This window comes from Chiloscyllium punctatum, unplaced genomic scaffold, assembly GCF_047496795.1.
Source record: "Chiloscyllium punctatum isolate Juve2018m unplaced genomic scaffold, sChiPun1.3 scaffold_159, whole genome shotgun sequence".
Classification (NCBI taxonomy): Eukaryota; Metazoa; Chordata; class Chondrichthyes; order Orectolobiformes; family Hemiscylliidae; genus Chiloscyllium; species Chiloscyllium punctatum.
The window spans coordinates 605,951-629,226 of record NW_027309893.1 but is presented as its reverse complement, the minus strand read 5'-3'; the positions used below and the strand labels follow the sequence as shown (position 1 = coordinate 629,226).

At 45.2% G+C, this 23,276-nt stretch overlaps 1 long non-coding RNA gene across 2 annotated transcripts in view; it reads left to right on the top strand.

Annotated features, from left to right (window-relative positions):
- The first annotated feature begins 4,272 nt into the window (after positions 1 to 4,272).
- Positions 4,273 to 23,276, top strand: part of LOC140471840 (uncharacterized) — a 41,468-nt gene continuing 22,464 nt past the window's right edge. For both annotated transcript variants that reach the window (XR_011957211.1, XR_011957210.1), the window contains exons 1-3: positions 4,273 to 4,347; positions 6,765 to 6,864; positions 9,736 to 9,840. This is a non-coding gene — a long non-coding RNA (uncharacterized lncRNA). The remainder of the gene's footprint in view (positions 4,348 to 6,764; positions 6,865 to 9,735; positions 9,841 to 23,276) is intronic.

Below are 23,276 nucleotides of genomic sequence, written 5' to 3'. Positions count from 1 at the left end.
TTGATTAAACCAGGCTGTGAACTTTGTTTATATGGACATTCAACAAGGTTCCACAAAGCAGACTGGTTAGCAGGGTTACATAACATGGAATGAAGGGAGAACAAGCCATCTGGGTACAAAACTGGCTTGATGGTAAGCGACAGAGGGTGATGATGGAGGTTTGTTTTGTGGACTGGAGGATTGTGAGCAGCAGTGTGCTACAAGGATCGATTATTGGGTCCTTAAATAAATGACTTGAATGTGAATATATGAGGTATTATTAGTAGCTTTACACAAGACATCAAAACTTGGAGTTGTTATGGACAGCGAAGAGGGTTAGTTCAGAATACAACAGGATATTGATCAGAATGGCAGTGGAGCAAGGAATGACAGATAGAGTTCAATTTAGATAAATGTTAGCTGTTGGATTTTGGAAAGGCAAATCGGGGCAGGACTTATACACTTACTGGTAAGGTCCTGGGGAGTGTTGCTGAACAAAGAGACCTTGGAGTGCAGGTTCATAGTTCCTTGAAAGTAGAGTCACAGGTAGGTAAGGGAGTGAATGCAGCGTTTGTTATGCTCTCCGTCATGTTGTTGCTGTACAGGACATTGATTAAGGCTCTTCTGGAATTCTGTTTTCAGTTCCAATCTCCCTGTTCCAGGAATGATATTGTGAAACTTGAAACATTTCAGAAAATGTTTGCAAGGACTTTGCCAGAGTTGGACAGTTTGAGGGCAGTACATGTTTGGAGTGAGCTGCCAAGGGAAGGGGTGGACGCTAGTACAATTACAACATTTAAAAGACATTGATGAAGCCATTTCTCGTATTCTGTTTTCAGTTTGATTTTCCCTGTTCTGGGAAGGATGTTGTGAAACGTGAAAAGGTTCGGGCAAGAGTTACAAAAATGTTGCCAGGATTGAAGGATTTGGGCTACAGGGAGAGGCTGAATAGGCTGGGGTTAATTTCCCTGGAGATTCAAAGATTGAGAGGTGACTTCATGGAGATTTATAAAATCACCAGGGGCATGGATAAGGTGTGCAGCCGGGGTTCTTTTTCTTGAGCTTAGGTGGGTCCAAAACTAGAGCACATGGTTGAGAGGGCAAAGATTTAAAAGGAATCTAAGGGGCAATGTTTTCAAGCTGAGTGTGGTGTGTGTATGGAATGAGCTGCCAGGTAAAGTAGTGGAGGCTGATAAAATCACAACATTTAAAAGGCATCCGATTGGGTAGGTGAACAGTAAGGATTTTGATGGATACAGACCAAGAGCTGGCAAATGGGACTCCAGTCGTTTAGGATTCCTCGTTGGCATGGATGAATTGGACCGAAGTCCTGTTTCTGTGCTGGACATGTCTATGACGTTAATAAACTAAGATCCGTTCCTCTTTTGTGGAGAGCAAGCTGAAGCACAGATAGGTGTCCTTGGAGGTGAGAAGGTGAAGCAGTGATTTTGACCTGGTGCAGATTTGGTTCCAAGGTCTTGAATTTGCAGAGAGAGAGACGAATTATTAACACTGTCACAACGTTTAGTAACTACTTTCAAGTAATTGGCAAATAATATAAAGTGAAAATGTGAACATTATTGTACTCAGTAAGTTCTGAGCCTCTGGAACAGTCTGAACGACACAGATTTAGCAGGTATTCTGAAACAGACTTGAAATTTTAATTTTTCAGGAAAGATTTGGGGGGCTGTGGGCAAATAGGAGGGGAATTGGGACAGATTTGCAGCATCTCCAGAGGGAGTGAGTACAGCCCCGATGGGCTGAATAGCCCCCAGGCCCTGTGCTCTGTGATACTGCCCCATTCACTGTGAATGATGAAGCTCATCCCAGGGCAGAGAGAGGGATTAGCCCTCCACTCTCATCACAATGGGGCCCGGCTGATTGACAGCAGCTCCAGACCAATGGGAGGAGAGTCTGTGTGGTCCTGCAGCCAATGGGAGTGAATGAGGGGTGTGGCCAGCAAGATGACACCTGTCCATGAGCTGTGCAGGTGCCGTGTCACTGGGTGGGGTTGGGAGAGACAGCAGAGACTGGGACAGAGGCTGTGGGACCTGAATTACAAACTCCCGGTAAATTAAAACCAAAAGAACTGCGGAAGATGTAAATCAGAAAAAACAACCAGGAGGTTCTGGAAAAGCTCAGCAGGTCTGGCAGCATCTGTGAAGAGAAATCAGTTAAAGTTTCAGATCCAGTGTCCCTTCCTCAGAACTGATACTGAGAGAAAAAATGTTGGTTTATATGAGCAGGTAGGGTTTAGGGGAGGATGTAAGGAGTAAAGGATAGGTGGGAATAGAGTGAGAAGAAGGGTTGGATAAAGGAGTGATAACGATCTGGCTGGGGAGGGCGACTCGCTGTTAGTGGAGACTGTTAGTGGCTAACCATAGGTAGTGTGTAATGGCAGGCTGTGAGAACAAGGCCTGGTGTGTGGGGTAGGGGGGGGCTAGGACTTGGGTTGTTAACCTATGGTTAGCCACTCACTGTCTCCATTGTAAGCTGTTCTCCACAGACATCACTCCATGATTGGAGCTGCAGAGGACAAAGTTGCAGATTGGCGGCACGGTGGCACAGTGGTTAACACTGCTGCCTCACAGTGCCAGAGACCCGCGTTCTATTCCCACCTCCGGCAACTGTCTGTGTGGAGTTTGCACATTCTCCCAGTGTCTGCGTGGGTTTCCTCTGGCTGCTCCGCTTTCCTCCCACAGTCCAAAAATGTACAGGTTAGGTGAAATGGCCACGCTAAATTGCCCGTAGTGTTAGATGTAGGGGAATGGGTCTGGGTGGGTTGCTCTTTAGATGGTTTGTCTGATCTAAAAACCTCTTCAATATCCTTCCCAACCCCCTCAGTACTCCTCAAAGATGTATCTTAAAGTTGTTCTCTTTAATCAATGTTTCCAGCATTCGTGAAGCACTTCAGGAGACTTGTCAGTGTGAAAGGCTCCATACAATGCAGTTCGTTGTTGTTAATGTCTGACATTAGGAGAAACAGGAATGAACACTCTCTCTTGTACCTGATGAACAGCAGCAAAAGCAGGAAGCACTGAGCATGCTCCAGCCACAAAGGGCCTCTGGTGATTGATCTCAGTGCAGGACCAATAAGAGGATGGGGACAGGGCTGGAAGACAAGGTAATGCCGGTTGGTCTGAGTGAATGAGGGGCGTGGCTACACTCAACCATGTGATAAGCTTCTGGATTAGTGGTGCTGAAAGAGCACAGCAGTTCCGGCAGCATCCAAGGAGCAGCGAAATCGACGTTTCGGGCAAAAGCCCTTCATCAGGAATGAAGTGATACCACGTGATAACCTTCACTGGCAGCACTGTGATGTTGTGACCAAGGCATTGGAAATGTGTGAAGGTGCAGTACATGGTTAAGGAAAGACATATTGACCAGGAAGAGAAGGAAATTTTAATGGAACGGGCTGAGACGTTTTACAGAACTTAGTGCACATGGGAAAACACAAATTTGAAAATCCCAGGCCCGTGTTTGTGGCAAACGGGAAAATGCTTCAAATGGTGAAAGGTGTTAGTGATCGCCGCCATCTTTATTGGGGGCAGTGATCCACGGGACACGTGTGTGTGGCTGCCAACTTTGAGAGGGGCAAGCTGTAGGGGGACGCATGCGCAGCCTTCCTTGGCAGGGAGTGATAGGGCAGGATTTACACAGTGTCAGAGTCAGGATGTTTTCAATGTCAAAGAGTGTGATGCTAGAAAAGCACAGCAGGTCAGGCAGCAGCCGATTGGTGGGAAGGAAGTTGGAAACGTAGGACAGGTCAAAAGGGCAGTGCCGAGTTGGAAGGCTGGATCTGGGATAAGGTGGGTGGAGTGGAAATGAGGAAACTGGTGAAATCCACATTGATCCCATGTGATTGGAGGATCTGAACACAGAAGATGAGGCGTTCTTCGTCCAGGCATCAGATGCCTGGGATTTGGCGGTGGAGATGGCCCAGGACCTGCATATCTTTGGTGCAGCGGGAAGGGGAGTTAAAGTCTTTGGGCACAGGCTGTTTGACTTGTTTAGTGTTTTCCTGTTACTTTCACAGACCTTTTGTTAGTTAATTTTCCTCTGCTGCCCAACCCCTGACAATGTGCTCCTCTCTAAACGGACTAAATTTTCCACAGTATCTTTGACAGTGAATAATTCTTTTTTTTTTCAACAAAAGAGTGCATTTTCCTTCCATTTCTGACCATCATATTCTGCAACATTCTCATTTCCTGTAATGCATTTAGCCCTCCCTGAAATATCAACAATGCTTCTCTCTCCACAGACACCAGTGATTAATGCCAAAGCCCGATTGCCTGTGGAGAGGATGATGTTTGACTTCCTTGTACAGCTGCAGTTCGTGTGGTGAAGGTGCTCCCACAATGTTCTTGGGTAAGAGATGTTATAGGTTATTCATTCAGCGACAGTGAAGAGTTGACAATGTGTGTGCAAACCAACAGCAGTTTGTATTTTTATCATTTTTATAATTTCACAGACATTGAGAATTTCTGACATAAGGCCACAGATGGGGATATTAGGTAGGTTATCAAAAGTATTGCCAAATAAGCAGGTTTTCAGGAATACCTTAAAGAATAAAAGCAGGTCTGAGAGGGTCAGGAAGTGAATTCCAGACCGTGTTGCCTTGACAACTGTCGAAACAGCCAGACCGGTGAAGCAATGAATAAATGCATCTTTGGGAGTCTGAAAGAAAATGAGTTGTCGAGGTCTCACAGGTTGTGTGGTGCAGGGAGACAGGGATGTTCACAGCCAGGAATTACATCAAGTGAGAGAATTTTAAATTGTTGCTTGTAAATAGAAGCCTTTTGATGAATCAACAAGTTTTGGTACAAGTGAGCACTTGGGCAGTAGGGTTTTCGATACTCTTGAGATTATATGTAATTTGAATGTGGGAGGCTGGCCAGGAGTGTGTTTGGAGAACGAAGTCTGGAGATAACACAAGGATGCACGAGTATTTCAGTAAATGAGCTGAGATTAGGGTGGAGTTGGGTGATGTCACTGATGTAGGAATAGCAGTTTTGAGTCGGGCCCCTCCTCATCACTCCCCCTCACCCATTCACAAATATTGTTCGTTGTTCTGTCTGTCTTTTCTGGTTATGTCCTTCTCTCCAATTCTGCTAAGAACTAATGTTTGACGTCAAGGTCCTGCTCCATCTCCACTCTCCCTTTCCTTTCTGGATTCCTCATATGTGGTGTCCATCCAGGATCTATCTTTGTTCCTTCCTGTATCTCACCTACATACTGCCAGGAGGTAACATCGCCCAAAAGCACCGTGTTAGGTTTCCCATGTACACTGACGATGCCCAGCTCTCTCTCCCTATCATCCCTCTCCATTGCTCCACTGTTACTCATTCATCAAACTGCTTACCACTCGATTGGCTGCAATTTCCTCCAATGAAACACTGCAATGGTTAAACCCATTGCCTTCAGTTGCTATTACAAATTCCTTTCCCTTATTGCTGAGCCCATCCCTCTTACTGGGAAATGCCTGAGGCAGGACTTCACAATATTGCTCTCATATTCTGACCCCAAGGTGACCTTCTGATCAGACATCTACACAATCGCAAACACCAGGAACTCCAATCTCTAAAATGTTATTTTTCTCCACCTCACCCCAGCTCCATTGCTACTGAAACCCCTTACCCATGTCTGTGTTGCATTAAAGTTGACAAATCTAAAACAGAACCCTTGATTCTGCAACTGCCCCAGAGTCTGGTTCCAGGTTCCCTCATGATGGGACACATCCTCTCAGTATTTACCCTTTTATACCCCTTAATAAGCCAATGTGTTTCAATAAGATCCCCTCTCATTCTCCCCCAAATCCAGTGAGTCGAGTCCCAACTTCTTCAGCCTTTTCTTAAAAGGGAGTCCCTGCAAACCAGGGATCATCCCAGTCAATCTTCTCTAAATGCCTCCGATGAAGTGATGTCTTTCCTTATATAAAGGGTCCAAAATGTCTCTCATTACTCCATATGTAGTCTCACTCGCACTTTATAAAGTTGCTCTCAGGTATATACTCCAAACTCTTATACTGCAAATCCCTTCAAACAAGGAACAACGTTTCATCTCCCTTCCTGATGACCTGTTGTAACTGTGTGCTGGCTTTCTGTGTTTCCTGCACAATTACCTCCTGGTCTCTTTTGTGTTGCAGGTTTCTACATTTCTACCATTTAAATAGTCCTCTGTTCTTTTATTAACTCCTCCAAAATGAACAACTTCACATTATCCCAAGTTATGCGCCATTTGCCAACTTGGTGTCCACTTCTCCAACGAATCCCTCTCTGTAAACAGTTTATAATCCTTTTGGAAGTATACTGGTCTGCATTTTCTCGGAGATTCCCCCCTCATTCTTCTCAACCTTTCCAGGGAGCACCGGGCAGTGTGAAGCATGCTGAGTTGCTGTCTTTTCAGAGAGACTCTTTGGAAGGATTGGGAAGATCTTGCTGCCCATTGGTCAGAACTTGCCCATCAAGCTGCATGAGACTTTCACCCTCCATGTCTTATTGATGAGGCACAGCGGCAGCACGGAAGGAAAGAAAAGGAAGAAAATCCTGCTGTCCGCATCTCACTGACTCTTGGAACATTCTCTCCCATGTGTCAAAGATCTGCCCTGTTCAGTCACATGAAGTCCCAAGGTGGAAACTCATAGAAACCCACACAGATTTCCCCCTGAGCTGACTACTGGTCTCCACAAGGGGTGATGTGTACAGTCATCCTGGACCAGGAGGAGGGGATGGTGTGAGTTTCTAACCTGACCTGACAGTGACAGATTTTATAAACTTGTATTACAGGATACTACAGGTGGATATTCAGATAGGATTCTCAGTAATTGTAACGCCAAACTCTGATTGAATTACTCCATTCATCAGGACCTGGATATTTGCACTGTGTGTGAGTATTTTGTTCCAGCTCAATTCCATTTTCTGCATAAAAATTCTCCTTTGAATCAAACCGTCCTGTCAATCGATCTCCCCGAAATCTTCAATATGTGTCCAGGAATCCATTTATGATGAATTGATGAGTGTAAGGTTTAACATCCTGATGTATATGTTTTGTAAGCACTTGTCTCTCAGCTCCCCTCAATTTCCTTTGCTACAAGGAGAACAATCTCAGTTTTCCCAAACCCCTGATTCCCCAGTGTCTGTTTGCTCTCTATAAGGCACGCATCAGGATCGTGTTGGAACATTCTCCACTTGCCTGCATCAGTGCAGCCCTCAACAGTATGAAAGAAAGTTTTCTTTCTCACAGACCCAATGTACCACTAGAGCGTTTTTCTGTCTTGTAGACCGCTGAGATGTTTATTATAGGAATATGACAGGCTCCATTGGACATCAGGTCAGAAAAGGTGATACTAGAATAGATGGCACGTGATTGGTCAATGTTTTTGGGAGAAACGTGAGATGCAGAGTTTTAAGAGGAAATTCAGAAGCTCAGCGCAGGAATTGGAAAGGGCCATCATCAAGTGAGAAATAAACATTGGGCATCCTGAAAGCTGGAAATAACGAAAGGCAGATATAGCAGAGCTTTGAGAGACTGGAGGGGATTAGACATGGGGATGATAATGAAGCTGGAGGAGATGCAAGTTGGAAAGGATTGTGAGGATGGAGGATGTTACAGAGATAGAGAGATTTGTGATAGAGGTTTTTGGATTTTGAGGCTGGAGTGGAATTATAGAGATGAGGAATATTTGTAAGGCTGGATGAGGTGGCACTGATAGGGAGAGTTCCAAACATAGAGGAATTTACAGAGATAACGAGTCATAAAGTTACACAGCATCGACACAGACCCTGTGGTCTAACCAGTCCGTGTCGACCATAAATTCGAACTGAACTAATCGCACCTGCCTCCACTTGGTCCAAGTCCATCCGAGCATTCCCTATTGATATACGGGTCCAAATGTTTTTTTTCCTATTAGAATCCCATTCCCCTACCCTCTTGCTCTACATTTACCCCTGACTAATTCACTCAACCCAATCATTCCTGAACACTATGGGCAATTGAGCACGGCCAGTTCACCTACCCTGTACATCTGTGGATTGTGGGAGGAAACGGGAGCACCTGGAGGAACCCACGCTGTCATGGGGAGGAATATGCAAACTCCACATGGACAGTCACCCAATACAGGAATTGAGCCTGTGTCCCTGGCGCTGAGAGGTAGCAGCACGAACCATTGAGCCACAGTGCCACCCTGAAATTGTAATTGTATTCACATCTATCACGTCCTCTGCAAGTTTGTTCCACATGTGAACCACTCTCTGTGCAAAAACAAAATATAAATCCGGAACTTCTTTTTAAACCCTTCCTTTTCTCACGTTAAAAAGTATGTCCCCAGTCTTGAATTGCGTCCCCTCCTGGAAAGGGCACCTGCTGTTCACATCACCGAAACTCTTCAGGATTTTATAAACCTCTAATCAGGTCACCCCTCAGCCTCCTGTGTGCTCCAGTGAAAAGGGACCCAGCCTATCAGGACTCTGTTTATAATTCAATCCCTCCGTTCCCATCACCATTCTGGTAAATCTCTTCTGAACCTGCTCCAATTTAATAATATCCTTCCTATAACAGCACAACCAGAACTGGGCACAGTATTCCAGAAGAGGCCTCACCAACATCCTGTAATACCTCAACATAACGTCCCAACTCCTATATTCAAAGATCTGAGCAATGAAGGCAAATGTGCTAAAGCCCTTCTGAACCACCCTGTCTGCATGTGACACATAGTTCAAAGACCTGAACCCCTCGGTCTCTTTGTTCCATATCACTATCCGAGGCCCAACTTTTAATCAGTGTAAGTCCTGCCTTCGTTTGTTTTACCAAGATGTAATATTTTGCATTTATTCCAATCCAACAAATCACAAACATCCTTCGAGTATAAAGGCAAGACGAGTATACTTAAGAGTAAAATCAGTAAGGCAAAAAGGGGACAGGACACCGCTTTGGCGAATAGGGAAAGGGTTTTTAGAAATACATTAAGAGCAAATGGGTCACTAGAGAGAGAATAGGCCACCTCAAAGATCAACAAGGCAGCCTATGTGTGAAGACACAGGAGATGGGGTTGTTGGGGGGATACTAAACAAGGGGCATCAGTGTTTACTGTGGAGAAGGACAGATTTGTGGGGGTTGTCAAGATTAGAGATCGTGAGGGTGATGAGACAGGAGGAGATTGGAGGATGTTATAGAGATTGACATGTTTGTGATACCAGAGATAGTGATGGTTCTGAGGCTAGAGAGGACTTCTAGAGATAAGGAAGAGTTAAGTCTGGATGAGGTGACCGTGATCTGGGGAGTTGTGAGGATGGAGGAATTCACAGAGATAGCGAGAATTAGTCATGAAGTGATACAGCATAGTAACAGACCCTGTGGTTAAACCAGTCCGTGTCGACCATAATTCCCAACTAATCTAATCGCACCTGCCTCCGCTTGGTCCACATTCATCCAAACATTTCCTATTTATGGACTTGTCTAAATGTCTTTTAAACATTGTAATTGTATTCACAGCTGCCTCTTTTTCTGGGAGTTCACTTCACACATGTAAAAGTAAAAACAAATCCCCAATTAGTTTTTCAAACCTTTCTCATCTATTTTCAAATTGTATGCACCCAGGTCTTGAATTCCACCCCCCCCCCCACCACCTCTTACGCTTGAGTGAAAAAGCATCCCAGCCTATCCAGCTTCTCCTTGTGACACAATCCCTCCATTCACAGCAACATCCCGGTTAGTCTCTTCCGAATCCGCTCCGATTTAATAATATCCTTCCTATAACAGCACAACCAGAACTGGACGCAGTATTCCAGAAGAGGCCTCCCCAACATCCTGTACAGCCTCAACCTAAATTCCCAACTCCGGTACTCAGAGGTCTGAGCAATGAAGGTAAGTGTGCTAACCACCTTCTTAACCACCCTGTCTACATGTGACACAGACTAAGAAAACCTGAACCCCTCGGTCTCTTTGTTCCATATCACTACTCAAAGCCTTACTTTTAATTAGTGTAAGTCCTGCCCTTGTTTGTTTTATCAAGATGCAATATTTTGCATCAGTATTTACTGTGGAGAAGGACACGGGAGATGTAAAATGTGGGGAAATAAATGGTTACATCTTGAAAAATGTCCATACTGCAGAGTTCTGGATGTCTGGAAATGCATAAAGGTGGATCAATCCCCAGGCTTTGATCAGGTGTATCCAAAAAATTCTGTAGGAAGCGATGGAAGTGATTTCTGGGCCTCTTGCTGAGATTTTTGTATTATTGATAGTCACAGCTGAGGTGTCAGAAGACTGCGGGTTGGTTAATATGGTGCTACTATTTAACGAAGGTGGTTTGGACAAGCCAGGGAACTACAGACGCTGTGCTAGACTAGGTGTTGGAGGGAGCCCTGAGCGATAGGATTTGCGTGTATTTGGAAAAGCACGGACTGATTAGGGATAGTCAGCATAACTTTCTGCATGGGAAATCATGTGTCACATACTTGATCTGGTTTTTAAGAAGTAACAAAGAGGATTGATGAGAGAAGAGTAGTAGATGTGATCTATATGGACTTCAGTAAGGCATTCGACAAGGTTCCCCATGGGAGACTGGTTAGCAAGGTTAGATCTCATGGAAGTAGCCATTTGGATATAGATCTGGCTCAAAGGCAGAAGACAGAGGGTGGTGGTGATGGATGATTATTTTTCAGACTGGAGGCCTGTGACTAGTGGAATGCCACAAGGATCGGTGCTGGGTCCACTACCTCTCATCATTTATATAAATGATTTGGATGTGAACACAGGAGGTATTGTTAGTAAGTTTGTAGATGGCATCAAAATTGGAGGTGTAGTGGACAGTGAAGAAGGTTACCTCAGATTTCAATGGGATTTTGATCAGATGGGCAAATGGGCTGAGGAGTGGCAGATGGAGTTCAATTCAGATAAGTGCGAGGTGCTCTATTTTGGAAAAGCAAAGCTTAGCAGGACTGATACACATCATGGTCAGGTCCTGGGGAGTGTTGCTGAACAAAGAGACCTTGTTGTGCAGGTTCATAGCTCCTTGAAAGTAGAGGCGCAGGTAGATAGGATCGTGAAGGTGTTTGGTATGATTTCTTTTATTGGCCAGAGTATTGAGTAAGAGAGTTGGGAGGTCATGTTGCGGCTGTTCAGGACATTGGTTTGGCCACTCTTGCAATATTCTGCGCAATTCTGTTCTCCACCTGTCAGAAGGATGTTGTGTAACTAGAAAGGTTCACAGAAGATTTATAAGGATATTGCCAGGGTTGGAGGGTTTGAGATATAGGGAGAGGCTGTACAGGCTGGGGCTGTTTTCCCTGGAGCGTCAGAGGCTGAGGCGTGATCTCCGAGATTTATAAAATCATGAGCATGGATCGGATAGATAGACAAGGTATTTTCACTGGAGTGGGGGAGTCCAGAACGAGGGGGCATAGATTTAGCGCGAGAGGGGAAAGATATAAAAGGGACCTAAGGGGCAACTTTTTCATGCGACAGTGGTGCGTTTATGGAATGAGCTGCCAGAGGGAGTTGTGAAGGCTGGTACAATTGCATCATTTATTAGGCTTCTGAATGGGTATATGAATAGGAAGGGTTTAGAGGGATATCGACCAAGTGCTGGCAAATAGGACGAGATTAGGTTCGGATATCTGGTCGGTATGGACGAGTTTGATTGAAGGGTCTGTTTCCATGCTGTATGTCTGTGACTCGCAGCCGGGGATCAGCTCAGTGGGTTTCAGTCTCTTAAAAGGTAAATCTTACTCTGTTGCGGATTGTAAAAAGTAAAACATTCAGTAGGGTGAGTGTTTACTAGTTTAAATGCCTCTGTTATGATCTTTTGGTTGAATGTTTTAAATATAAAATACAGGTACCAATGTATTCGAGAGTAGTCTTTTGTAAAGCTGTAAGACTCTGCCTTTTTCTGGATCTACAGATTAAGGTGCAGAGATGGCCATTCGTACAGTGATGTGCACTTCCTGGAGGAGAGTAGGGGGAGTTTGAATGATCCTGATGATAGCCTGCAGGAAGTGATGCAAGTCCTCTTGGATCACATGGATCAGATGGAGCAGTACTTAATGGTAATGAAGAATTTACAAGAGTCAGGATGTGTGATAGGTGGCAGTTTCAGGCCGGAAAACTGCCGATACAGTCAGGTAGATGGGTTACCTCTCGGAAAGGTAGGAGAGGGAGGTAGGTAGAGCAGGAGTCTCCTGTGGAGAAAGTGAGGACTGCAGATGCTGGAGAACAGAGCTGAAAAATGTTTTGCTGGAAAAGCGCAGCAGGTCAGGCAGCATCCAAGGAGCAGGAGAATCGACGTTTCGAGCATAAGAAGGGCTTGTGCCAGAAACGTCAATTCTCCTGCTCCTTTAATGCAGCCTGACCTGCTGCGCTTTTCCAACAACACATTTTTTCAGCCATGAGTCTCCTGTGGCTATCCCCATCTCAAACATGTTTACTGTTTTGGATAATGTAGGTTGTCATAGACTTCCAGGGAATGTTGCACTGACAGCCAAGTTACTGTTACTGAGATTGGCTCCACTATAATGAGAGGTCTATCAGATTCCAAACGCTCAAGGATGATAAGGGACTTTCTAGTTGGGCACAGACTGCTGTTTCTGCAGCTAACAGTGAGACATCAGAATGGGGTGATACCTCCCTGGTGCCAGGGTCAAGGATGTTTCGGACAGGTAGCAGAATATTCTCAAAGGAAAGAATGACCAGTGGGAGGTCATTGTACATTGGTACCAATGAAAAAGGAAGGGGAAAAGATAAATGGCCTGATGAGAGAATATAGCAAATTAGCCTGGAGTATAATAAACCAGGTCCTCGGTCATAATATGTGGATTACTCCAGGTGCTCCATGCTCGTGAGACTAGGAATAGCAGGATGGAGGAGATGAATGATTGGCTAAGGAGCTGGTGTAGGGCAGAAGGATTCACATCTTTTAATCATTGTAATCTCCTCTTGAGTAGAGTTGATGTGCATAAGAAGGATGGATTGTACCTGAATTGGAAGGTGTCTGATATCCAAGCAGGGAGATTTGCTCGTGCTACTCAGGAGTCATTAAACCAGTGAGGGAGTGTGGGTAAACTCAAAGAGATAGTGAGAAAAGAGGTAAGTCTGAGGCTGGTACAGTTCAGAAGTCAGGCGGTCAAGGCAGGCAAGGGCAAGGCACAGAACCAGGTGGAACTGACAAGTTACACTGCATTTACTTCAATGCAAGAGGCCTGACAGGGAAGGCAGATGGGCTCAGGGTATGGTTTTGAACGTGGCACTGGGATATCATGGGTATTACAGAAACGTTGCTCAGAGATGGGTAGGACTGGCAGCGTAATGTTCCAGGGTATCGATGCAAGAGGAAGGATAGAAAGGGGGACATGAGAGGGGGCGGAGTGGCCTTTTTGTTTAGGGGTAGCATTACAGTTGTGCTGAGGGAGGATATTCTGAGATTACGTCCAGCGAAGTTACTTAGGTTGACCTGGGAAATAAGAAAGGGATGATCACCTTGTTGTTATTACCTGCGTGGGTTTCGTCTGTTTGCTGTGGTTTCCTCCCACTATCTAAAGATATACAGGTTGGGTGGATATTCCAGGCTGAATTGGCCATATTGTTCAGGGATGTGCAGGCTAGGTGGATTAGCCGTGGGAAATGCAGCGTTACAGGTTTAAGGTAGGAGGCTTTGAGGGTCAGTGTGGATGTGATGGGCCGAATGGCCTGCTTCCACACTCAGGATTCTCTGATAATTCTACTAGTTTTAAAATAGTTACAGAAAATAATAAACCAGATCTAAACGGTGTTCTAAATTGGACAAAGGCGAATTTTGACGGTACAAGGCGAGAACCTTCAATATTTCTTTGCTATTCCCAGGTAAAGGGATGGCTGGAAAGTGGGAACAAAAGAACAGAAGGAAGAGGAGCAGGAGTAGGCTACCTGGCCCCTCAAGCCTGCTCTGCCATTCAATAAGCTCAGGGCTGATCTTTTCATGGCCTCAGCTCCACTTTCCTGTTCTCTCACCATAACCCTTAATTCCTTTCCTGTTCACAAATCTACCTTTTGACCTAACGATAGTCAAGTTGATAACGTCAACTGCTGCACTCAGCAGCAAATTCCACAGATTCACAGATTTATCTGAAGAAGTCCATCCTGATCTCAGTCCTAAATCTGATATCCCCTTATTTTGACTCTCTGCTCCCTATTTTGCTCTGTCCCCAGTGGAAATCACCTCCCTGCTTCAAGTTTATCTACTCCCTTAATAATTTCAATTTTTTTCCTATCCAACCCCCCGATACTTCGAAATTCCAATGAGTATAGAACTAGTTTTCTCAATCTCTCTGCATACGCCAACCCTCTGAAATCCTGACTCAAACTAGTGATCCTCCACTGCACCCTCTCCAGTGCCAGTACATCCTTCCTGAACTAAGGATACCAAACCTGTACACAGTACTCCAGGTGTGGCCTCTCCAGCACCCTGTACAGCTGCAGCATAACCATCCCTCTAGCAATGAAGGACAATATTCCCTTCACTGTCTTATTTACCTGCTGCACCTGCAAACCAACTTCCTGTGAATCATGCACAAGAAAACCCAGCTCCCTCTGTACAGCAGCCTGCTGCAAGTTTTCACCATTTCATCAGTTAGCTGTTAGTCCGACCAAAATGGAGGACCTCACATTTCCCAACATTGTCCTCCATCTGTTCGACCCTTACCCACTCACTTAACCTATCCGTATCCCTCTGCAGACTTACAGTGGCCTCTGCACACATTGCTCTACCACTCAGCTTAGTGTTGTCTACCTTTCATGAATCGATGCTGTGTCTGCTCTGAGACAATTTCTATCCAGATAGCTCACTATTTCTTCCTTGAGAGATCGAGCATTTCCCCCACTACAGATGTTATGCTAACAGGTCCATTTAAAAATATTGGCATCACATCTGCAGCTATCTAATCTGTCAGAACCGTCCCAGAGTCCAGCACATTTTAGTGAATTATCACGAGTGCGTTTGCTATTTAGCCTCTGCCATCTGTTATAGTCTCCTGGGATGCACTCCATCACGGCCAGACGACCCATCTACCTTTCGGCTGTTATCCTTCCCAACACTACCTCTTTACTGAGAATGCTTCTATGTCCTCATCTGCCATTGCATCCATAGGCCTGCAACAACGAGAGTACACAGACAGTATGTTCCTGTTAAGGCCAAGGCTGGGAGGTGTAAGGAATGCTGCCTGTCGAGAGAAATTGAGGGCCTGGTCAAGAAAATGAAGGAGGGATATGGCAGTTACAGGGTTTGCGTGAATCCCTCCAGGAGTAAAAGGGCAGTAGGAGTATAGTCGGGGGAAACCATGAGGGCTAAAAGGGGACATGAGATAGCTTTGGGAAATAGGTTTAAGGGAGAACCCAAAGAGATTCGACAAATACACCTAGGACAAAAGAGTAACCAGGCAGAGATTAGGGACCCTCCAAGATCAGCAAGGCTGTCTGTGGAACCATCGGAGGTGGCAGGATTTCATGTCAGCTTTTACTTAGAGGATGTGGAAGTGAGACAGTTTGGAAAAATAAATAGTGATAACTTGACAAGTGTCCATATTACAGAGAATGAGGTACTGGATATCTTATAATACATAAAGCTGAATAAATCCCTGGGACCTGATCAGGTGTGTCCCAGAACTTTGTGGGAAGTTAGGGAAGTGATTGCCGGGCCCCTCGCTGAGATATTTGTATCACCAATAACCACAGGTGATGTGCTGTAAGACGGGTGCCATTATTTGAGAAAGGTGATGAGGAAAGTCCAGGGAACAATACACCGATGAGCCTGAAGTCAGGCAAGTTGCTGGAAGGGTTCTCAGGGACAGGATTTGGATGTAATTGGAAAGGCAAGAAATAATTAGGGATAGTCAGCATGGCTTTGTGCATGGAAATCACTAACTTGGTCTTCAGAAAGACGTTCAACAAGGTTCAACATAACAGACTGGTTAACAAATTATACAAAATTGGCTGGAAAATTGGAGACAGAGGATAGTGGTGAAGGGTTGCTTTTCGGACTGGAGATCTGTGATGAGCAATATGGTGTAAGGATTGGTGTTGGGTCCACTGCTTTTCATCATTTATATAAATGATTTCTATGTGAATATAGGAGCTATGATTAGTGACTTTACACAGACATCAAAATTGGAGATGCAGTGGACAGGGAAGAAAGTTACCTCAGAGAACAATGAGACTTCAAACAACTGGGCTGAGGAGTGGCAGATGGAGTGGAATTCAGATAAATGTGAGGTGCTGCATTTTGGAAAAACAAATCAGGGCAGGACTTATACATTTAATGGGAAGGGCCTGGGGAGTGTTGCTGAACAAAGAGATGTTGAGGTGCAGGTTCATAGTTCTTTGAAAGTGCAATAGGCAGGGTGGTGAAGAAGGCATTTGGTTAACTTGCATTTATTGGTCTGTGCATTATGTATAGGAGTTGCGACATTATTTTGCAGCTGTACAGGACATTGATTCAGCCATTTCTGGAATTCTGATTTTAGTCCTAGGCTCCCTGCTATCGGAATGATATAATAAAACATGAAAGGATTCAGAAAAGGTGTGCAAAGATGTTTCTAGGGTTGAGGGTTTGACCCATACAGAGAGGCTGAATAGGCTCGGGCTGTTTTCACTGGAGCATCGGATGCTGAGAGGTGACCTTCGAGGTTGATAAATCGTGAAGGACATGGTTAGGGTGAACAGCCAGGGTCTTATTCCCAGGTTAGGGGAGTCCAAAACCAGAGAGCACAGACGGGAGGTGTGAGGGAAAAGATTTAAATGCGATCTAAAGAGCAATGTTTTCAAGCTGAATATGGTACGTGTATGGAATGAGCTGCCAGAGGAAGTGTGGAGGCTGGTAGGATTACATTTAAAAGGCATCTGATTGGGTACGTGTTTAGGAAACGTTTAGAAGGATAAGGGCCGAGTGTTGGCAAATGGGACGAGATTAATTTAGGATATCTGGGCGGCATTGACTAGTTGGACCCAAGTGTCTGTTTCTGTGCTGTGCATCTCTATGACACTAATAAATTCAAATTAAGATAGATTTCTCTTTTATGGAGAGCTAGCAAAAGACCTGACAATTCTCCTTGGAGCTGAGAAGCTTAATCAGTCATTTCAACCAGAAACAGATTTGTTTCCAGGATATTTAATTTACAGAAACACTGAGAGAATTTATTGTCACAATTTTTAGTAACTACTTTCAGGTAATTGGCAAATAATGCAGGTTAAAAATGTGAAGGTTATTTTACTCAGTAGGTTCTGAGCATCTGGAAAAGCTTGAACCACAGCTAGATGCAGCTTTTGTTATTTTCAAAAAAGATTTGGAATTTAACTATTTGAGGATAAATGTGGAGGGCTACTGGTAAATGGGAGTGGAGAAAGGGCAGATTGGCAGCATCTCCAGATGGAGAGAGTACAGCCCCAATGGGCTGAATAACCCCCAGGCCCTGGGCTCTGTGATACTGCCCCATTCACTGAATGATGAAGCTCATCCCAGGGCAGAGCCACAGTCATGTACAGCAAGGAAACAGCCCCTTTAGTCAAACCTGTCCACACCGACCAGATATCCCAATCTATTCTAGTCCTATGTGACAGCAGTTAGCCCATATCACTCTACGCCCTTCCCATTCATATACCCATCCAGCTGCCTTTCAAATGGTGGAACTATACCAGCTGTCACCACTTCCCTGACAGTAGATTCCATACACGCACATGAAAAAAGTTGCCCCTTGGGTCTCTTTTATATCATTCTCCTCTCACCTTAAACCTATGCCCCCTCGTTCTGGACTTCCTAACCCCAGGGAAAAGGCCTTGTCTCTGTATCCCATCCACGCCCCTCATGATTTTATAAACCTCTGAGGTCACCCCTCAGCCTCCTACCACTCAAGTCACAAAGGGACCCGGCTGATTGATGGCAGCTTCAGACCAATAGGGGAGTTGGTGTAATCCTCCCGCCAATGGGAGTGAATGAGGGGTGTGGCCAGCAGGCCAACACGTGACCATGAGCTGTGCAGGTGCAATGTCACTGTGAGGGGGGACCCAGTGAGTGTGAAGAGAGTGGGAGAGACAGCAGAGACTGGGAGAGAAATTGAGTTTGTGTACTGGGTGGGTTGATAAACACACGATGCAGGCTGCTAGACCTGAATTATAAACTCCCAGTAAATGAAAACCAAAGGAATTGCGGATGCTGTGAATCAGAAACAACAACCAGAAGATCCTGAAAATGCTCAGCAGGTCTGGCAGCATCTGTGAAGAGAAGTCAAAGTTAACATTTCTGATCCAATGACCCTTCGTCAGAACTGATGTTCCTGAGAAACAATGTTGGTTTATATGCAGAAGGTAGGGTTTAAGGTGTAAATGATAGGTGGTGATAGATTCCAAAGAACGTGATGGGAGCAGTTGGACAAATGAGTGCATAACGATCTGGCTGGGGGAGGGTGAATAGCTGTTTATGGAGACTGTTAGTGACTAACCATAGGTAGTGTGTAATTGCAGGCGATGTAATAACAGGGCCTGGTCTATGGGATGGGGGCTAGGACACTAGTACGTAGGAGGCTTAGGACTTAAAATTATGGAATCCAATATTGAGGCCAGAGGGCTGAAGGGTCCCCAGGTACAAGATGAGGTGATGTTCTTCCAGCTTGTGTTAAAGTGTGGCGCTGGATGTGCACAGCAGGTCAGGTAGTATGCAAGGAGCAGGCGAGTTGACATATTGGGCCTAAGCACTTCTTCAGGAATGTGAGGGTGGGGAAGAGGACAGATAATAGGATGGGTGTGTAGGGCTGGTGGGAAGGTCGTTGGGAAGGCAATAGGGAAATGCAGGTGGAGGTAATGGTGAGAGGGTGGAGTGGATATTTGGGAAGGAAGATGGACAGATGGGACAGTTTGAGGGCGGTGCTGAGTTGGAGGGTTGGATCTGAGATAAGGTCGGGGAGAGGAGATGAGTAAATGTTGACAAGTTGTTGAAGGGTCGCTCCATCCCACCTATTATTTACTCTTTTACCCCTATCTCCTGCAGTCCAAAGACGTGTAGGTTAAGTGAATTGGCCAAGCTAAATTTCCCGTCGTGTTCAGGGATGTGAAGGTGAGGTGCGTTGTTCAGGAGAAATTTAGAATAACAGAGTTGCGGAATGGGTCTGGGTGGGATACTCTTCGGAGGGTCAGTGTGGATTTGTTGGACCGAATGGCCTGTTTCCACACTCTAGGGAGTCTAATTTTCCCAGCTGCCATCGGTTCTGAGGAAGGGTTACTGGACCCGGAATGGCCCTTGTTGTGTGCAGGAGCCGGAAACTGGGAAGGGGGATTGGCAGCGGAAACCGGGAGAAAATGATTCAGTTTGGACTGGGAGGTTTTATTTACACGTCTGTACAGGATGTTAGTCCTGAATTAGAAACTCTTGGTCCCATGTTTACAGCAAATGGGAAAACGGTTGTGGGCCTCAGTCAGTGATAGGTCCTGGGTTATGGCCGCCATTTTTACTGGGGGCACGGTACAGCAAGGTGCATGGACATGTCCTCTTCCTGGGTGGGGGAGGGGTGATTTGAAAGAGGAGCATTTACACATCAGACACATACCGGAGAAATATTTGTCTTTCCAATTCATCCTGCACTGGCTGAGATTTGTTTTGTGAATTCTCTTTATGGGATATTAAATGAGAATAATTGAGGACGGGATTTCAAAAAAGCAGATTTCTGCACTCAGCGGAGTCATCAGGCTCTGAATATCATGAGCATTTTACTGTGGAAGGAGAAAGGGTTGTCTGTTCTGTCTCTGGTAAAATATCTTCAATACTTTTGTAAAGCAAAATGCAGAAAGATGTTCACATTTGTGGTTGAATCCCCCATGGGCGATTTGGCCTGAGTGGGAGCACAGAATTATCTAAATTATACCTAGTCTCTTTGCAGGAACTGTCAGATTTAGTCCCAATCACTCACTTCATGATGTTAACCTGTAAACTCCTAATTTTCAACTCCCTGCAAAATTCTCATTAAAATTTTTTGTGAACTCAAATTCCAGCACATTTTCAGGTGGAATGTTCCAGGTTCTGACAACTGTCTGTTCATCCAGAAATTGCTGAGGTCCATGTTGACGCTGGGGTTACAAAGGGCTGAGCTGAAAGATGAGATGCAGTTCCTGAGCTCCCATTGCGATGCATAGGGACAGGACAGGATGCTGAGGGCAGTGTAGGTGTGAGCAGACAATGAAAATGACAGGGCTGCACTGAGTGTTGCTTGACTTAATGAGTGCGTTTTGGAGTTGGGTGTAAACAGAGGGAGGTGAGACAGGGAGAAGTTGAAGCTGAAACTCTGGTTTAGTTCAGGCCATTGAGAAATTCACATGGTCCCAATGGGAACAGCCAATTTGTAAGTGATATCTGCAGAGTATTTGTTAAGTTTTTGAAATATGATGTATGAGCTTAAATAAAGATCGGGGCTTTTGATGTATAATGGAAATGTTTGAAGTGAAGGAAGGTTGAAAGTTCTTTTAAATTCTCTTAATGGGAGTAATTAGCTGAATCTAGAGAGACGTTGTGACAGGAGCCCTCAGACCTGTGGTGTGCTCCTCTTGTACAATGTGGGAAATAAGGGATACTTTCAGTGTCCCTGATGGCTATGTGTGCAGGAAGTGGGCCCACCTACAGCTGCTGGGAAACTGCTTTTCAGACCTGGAGTTATGAGTGGACTCGTTGTGGAGTCATCTGAGAATATTATGGACAGCACGTTTAGTGAGTTTGTCACACTGTAGGTGAGGGTTACACAGGCAGAAAGAGAATGGGTGACCATCAAACCAAATAAAAGGCTCAGGAAGGCAGTGCAGGAATCCCCAGTGATCATCCACTTCTCAAAAAGATACTGAATCCTGCTTGGGATTCTGTTGGGGGTGAATGCGTGGAGTGGCTTCTCGGGAAATCAGCAACAGCCAGGTTCATGATACCACAGATAGCTCTGCTGTACAGAACCGGAGGAAAGACAGTGGCAGGGCTATAGTGACAGGGGATTCAATGGTCAGGGGTACAGGCTGGCACTTCTGTGGCCACAGACATGATGGTATGTTACCTCCCTGGTGCCAGGATCCGCGATTATCATGGAGCAGCTGGAGGGTAAAGTCAGTGGTTGTGGAACACACCGATACCAATGACATCACTTAACAAAGGGATGAGATCCTGAAAGCTGGATATAGGGAGATCAGGGATACAGTAAAATGTAGCTCCTGAAATAAAATAATGTCAGACTTACTCACAGTGCCATGTGCTCGTGAGAGCAGGAATAAGAGGACAGATCAGTTGGACGTGTGACTGGCGAAATGTTGGACCAGAGAAGGGTTTAGATTCTTCCGGCACTGGGACCGTTTCTGGGTGGGTCCTGTACCAGCCTGACCGGTTACCCCTGGGCAAGCTCGGAGAAATCTCCTGGTGGAGTGTTTTGCCAGTCCCATTGGTGTCGTTTTAACGAGTCTAACAGGGGGATGGGAACTAAAGTGTAGGCTTAGATGGGTCAGATTCAGGACAGGGAATGGGAGGTAGAAGATTAGTGATGTAGTCAGCAGCTCAGAAAGCCAAAGGAAAGGAGGATGAAATGAAGATTGAGTCCCTCTTCATCCATCAGTCCTGACATCCCAGGAATTATAGTCAGCAAAATATGGAGCTGTACAGCTCTCTGACTCGAAGTGCTTGAGCAAAATGGGGGAAATCCACAATAAAAACAAAAAGTGCTGGAGATCCTCAGCAGGTCGGGCAGCATCCGAAATGGTGACAGATGCAGGAAACATTGCAGCCTTGAAGAAGTGTTGAGATGATCACACCAGGCACTACAATAACGGTTACACGCTGAGTGCCAGAACGTGGGACGAGAATTAATAGGTCCTTGATGACCAGCATGAATAAGATGGGGCTGGAAAGGTGACGTTTCAGGTCAAGACTATTCATCAGGGCTGACAAAGGGTTCCGACCCAAAACATCAACCATCCTGCTCCCGTGATGCAGCCTGACCTGCTGCACTTCCCCAGATCCACATTGTATAAACTCTGACTTCCAGCATCTGCAGCCCATAACTATCTCCACATCCCAGGACTCAGGCTGGTGACCCTACTTTACTGTCTCAATAACCAGGAGAGCCTTCCTTGCGAAAGGGGAACAAAGGTATACACTGTACTTCAGGTGTGGTCTCACCAAGGCCCTTCCAGAAAGGGATCCCTGCTCCTGTACACGAATCCTCTCACTGGGAAGGTCACCCATCATTTACATTCTCCACTGCTTCCCACTCCTGCCTACTTCCGAAAAAGAGGGAATCGCAGAGAAACATGGAATCAAATGAGGTCAGAGTCTCTGGTATAAAACTGTTGAACACAATGTCCCCATCTTCTACATACTGGCCACCAAGCGCACATGCCTGGTGTGATAATCTAACCACTTCTTCAAGGCTGCAATGTTTCCTGCATCTGTCAGCGTTTCAGATGCTGCCAGACCTGCTAAGGATTTCCAGCACTTTCTGTTTTCACTGCTGTAGAGTACTGAAAGGGGGGATTTGCAGTTGAGAAATTCAAATTGAACTTCATGTTCAGTTTTGATAGTTACTTGATCCGTGCTGATCTGAATATCATTGGCCTTTTCATCTGGATGGAAAGGTGGTGCATTCTGTTCGTGGGCGAATATTTCAAATCTCAGTGTGATTGGGGAAAAAAGTACTGAGACAGTGAAGTCTATGTTAGCGTGGGGATTGTGGAGAGAGATTTCATTGGTTCTTGAAAGTCTAAAAAATCATGGCACATTTCCCTGGAAGAGGTAAGCCATAGATTGGTTTTGTATGAGGGCAATTAACCATGAAACCAGAAAGACAAAAGGATACCTGCATCATGGAAAAAGCTATGAAAATGGGATTGTTGTAACGGGGTAAGTTATTGATCATTGATTGTAATCCATTGGCGTTGTCATGTCTGTTCCAGCGCCATGGGGAAACACTGGAAAAGTGATGAACGCAATGTTATTAAACTATTATTGTTCAGTTATTAAACTGAAAAAGGTGCAGAAGAAATTTACAAGGGTGATGCCAGGGCTCAGGGATCTGAGTTACAGGGAGAGGTTGGACAAGTGAGGGCTTTTTTGTTTAGAGCAGAGGAAACCAAGGGGGAATATTTTATAGAAGTGTATAAGATCATGCGAGGCGTGGGTAAGGTGAATGCACTCAGTCTTTTTCCCAAGGAACCAAGGACTGGAGGGCATCAGTTTAAGGTTAGAGGAGAAAGAATAAAAGGGAAGCTAAGGGGCAACTGTTTTATACAGAGGGTGGTACGCATATGGAATGAGCTGCCAGTGG